Source organism: Rhinopithecus bieti, unplaced genomic scaffold (assembly GCF_001698545.2).
Source record: "Rhinopithecus bieti isolate Rb0 unplaced genomic scaffold, ASM169854v2 scaffold_11966, whole genome shotgun sequence".
NCBI classification, from domain to species: Eukaryota; Metazoa; Chordata; class Mammalia; order Primates; family Cercopithecidae; genus Rhinopithecus; species Rhinopithecus bieti.
The window spans coordinates 818,471-821,805 of NW_016807254.1; the positions used below are offsets into that span (position 1 = coordinate 818,471).

General features: G+C 39.3%; 1 pseudogene; it reads right to left on the minus strand.

Annotated features, from left to right (window-relative positions):
* Positions 1-2,245: 2,245 nt before the first annotated feature.
* LOC108535045 (p53 and DNA damage-regulated protein 1 pseudogene) lies at positions 2,246-2,618 on the minus strand (annotated as a pseudogene).
* Positions 2,619-3,335: the final 717 nt, after the last annotated feature.

Consider the following 3,335-nt stretch of genomic DNA (forward strand, 5'->3'; position numbering starts at 1 on the left):
GAATTTACAGATTATATTTTATTTTAGGAGAAACTAGTGTTCAGTTATTTCTACCCTACCATACACAGTAGACCAGCAAAGTGAGCACACTGGTTTTGCATGACAGTTGTGGTAGGCAGAATTCTAAGATGGTCTTCATGATCCCCACCCTTAGTATCTAATTCTGTGCATAAGCTTCTCTCTTTGTTTACAGACAGAAACGTTACTTTGCTTTTAACCAAGAATATGGCAAAGTAAAGGAATTTTGCAGACATAAGGTTTCTAATCAAAAGGAAGATCATCTTGGGAGGACCTGACATAACCAAATAAGCCTCTTAAAAGAAGAACCAGACATTCCCTGAAAGAAGAGATGAAGCAGTAGGGCTTCTTGCCTGCTGGTCTTGAAGAAGAAACAGTCTTGCCTGCTGGTCTTGAAGAAGAAACAGTCATTTTCTGAACTACCTATGCAGAAGGCTAGGAACTGTGAGCATCAATCTCACAAATACAAGGAATTGAATTCTGCAAACAACTTGCATGGTTTTGGAAGAGGACCTCAAGCTCCAGAGGAGAATGCAATCCTGGCCACCTTTATTGCAGCCTTTTGAGATCAACATAAGGACGCACTTAAGCTATGCCCAGACTCCCGACCCATGCAAACTTTAAGGAAATAATATATATTGTTTTAAGCCACTATTTGAGGTAATTTTTATACAGCAATAGAGAACTAACATATGTAACAATCCTGAAATGTGCTAAAACATAACTGCAGAGAGGTCATCAGAAAAATGTTATTGGTCATAGCCTTTATATGGATCTTACAGTCTAAATGTTTCAATATTTATTTTCAGTTGCTTACACAAATATAATCACACACACACGCAGACACACACATACAGGTACACATACATATGTATACCTGAGAAACCCTAAAGTGAAAAATTAATCACATTTAAATAAGTTGTTAAATTACTAAATCCAGCATAGCCTGGGCCTGGCTTCAGGTAAGGTTTATCCCAGCATTTGTAAGTATCACAACTTGTAGGCACTTGCCCATTTTAAAAACATGACTATCAGTATGCTTCCTGTTCTACTTTAGGTCACATGGCATGACTTCAAGATAAAACATAACTCTGTAATTCTATATAAATAGTAGGCTAACTGTTGATAGAAGATTTTTGAAGTTTAGATAGATTAAAACCATAAAAAACAAGAAAAGTTTCATGTTATTTATATTAATAGAGAATAATTTATCAGAGTAGAAAGGCTATTATCATTTACAGAGACACAAAATCACAAAACAAACTTAGTTTAATAGTAGGTTTTAAATAGAAAGACAAAATATGACATGAAGTATTAGATATATATTTATATTACTTTTATAATCAAAGTTGAAGAAGTATTTCCATGTGTATTTGACTTTTCTTTTTCTTTTCTTTTCTTTTTTTTTTTGTCCTGACAGCACATTCACACTGGGACCTCAGACCACTAAAGGCAGAAGGTACTCTGAACAGCCAGAGCTGGCCAGGCCCTGTTTTTAGAGGTGGTGGGGTGGCATTCTTGACACATGTTGTATGCTCAGGGGCAGCACACCCGCTCACTCATCCCTGGTGCAGGACTCTGCAACACCCTCATGACCAAAGAGCGGCCACAGAGGGCTGATAAGCAGCATCTACTCATGGAATAAAGCAGGAAAAAAAGGGGCAAAAATGGAGGCAGTGGGGAGAATTGTGTGTGTCTGCCCATGGAAGGCTGTGGTGAACCACAAAGTACCACGATTCTGTCCTTTACTCGGAAACCACCTGTGAGCCTCTGCTTTATTCCAATTCCATTACACTTGCCTGAAATTGTCTCTCCCCTTTCTAAACAAAGCTTCCATTGTCCCTCTCCCTTCCTCCCTGCTCAGGGGCCATGTGAACAGCAGGTCATTATTGAGAAGTACCTGTTGCAGTCATTCTCACACCCCACAGCCACTGCCACACCCACCCACTGGTGACTGCCAGGGCCTGTCAATAGATCTTATGTCCACTGAGCCCTGGTGGTGAGGTCCAGCAGCCACCAACAGGTTGAGTGTTCCCTCCTGCCATCAAAAGAGCACCCAAGTACTTCAGACAAAGAGGCTTCATACAGGAGCTATGGCCAGATTCTTTACACCTGACCCCTTGCAGGAGAGCCTGCCCTTACAGGCGTCAGGGTTGAAGGGTCTTAGGCCCTCCATGACCCCAGGAAGAGGAGCTGGTCACTGGTGCCCCATCTTGATTCTTGTGTCTCATCCTTTCAAGAAGAACTTGAGAGCTTTAAGCTCATCCTGATTGAAGGGGTTCAAGTTAAAACTCTTCGGCTCTGGTTTGCCTTAGGCCTCATTGTTTTTGGATTATTTCTATATCTTTATCCAGATGATCCTGATTTTTCTTAATCATTTCCTTCACCTGAGGGTAAGGCATCTTGACAAACATGTTCCTGAAGCAAACCACATCTTCAGAGAGGCTGAGCCCATTCTGCAGGGCTCTGAGGCCTTCTGGGTTTTTATTCCTTTTGGCATCCACATCCACAACCTGCTGCTTGTCCACCAGCACCTCCTCCACAAGCTCCTCCACCTCGAACAGGTACCACAGAATTTGCTCTGCATCAGGTGACAGCATGGCACCCACCAACTCGGGTGCACAACCCCTCATTTGATCTTTCAATGCTGGAAGAAACTGCTCCATCAAGTAATTAAAATACTGTACAGTGTTTTGAAATTAACATCTTGCCACCAATCTTATGTGTATATATTTAACTTTAGATTAAAGTCAAATAGGACCTAAAAGTGATTTGTTTCACCCTTAATAAAAATTTCAATATTCCAAAGATGATCTAGTCATCTTGGAGCTTAATGAATGTTCTCCCCATTGCCAGTCAGGGATAAGATGCCACTTCTACCTCAAAGCTCTTCTAGGAGTTTTATAATTTTGCATTTTGCATTTAGCTCTATGATCTATTTTCAGTTAATTTTGGGAAGAATGTAAGGTCCGTATCTAGATTCTTTTTTTTTTTCACATGTGGAAGTCCAGTTGTTCTAGAACCATTTGTTAAAAGATTCATCTTTTTTCATTGTATTGTTTTGTTCCATTGTCAGTGATCAATTGACTGTATTTATATGGACCTATTTCTGGGTTCTATTTAAGGGAGTATTTATAAATATCATTTGGGACTCTTCTGTGAGGAAAACTTGACCTTATCTTTCATTTATTCATTTAATCAATAATTTGGCCATATAAATATGTATTCCTGTATATTTATTTTATATTTTGAGTTATAATTCAATATTATCTTGCTTATTTTATTTTTAAAGTTATTCTAGTTTTGGCCATTGAAAG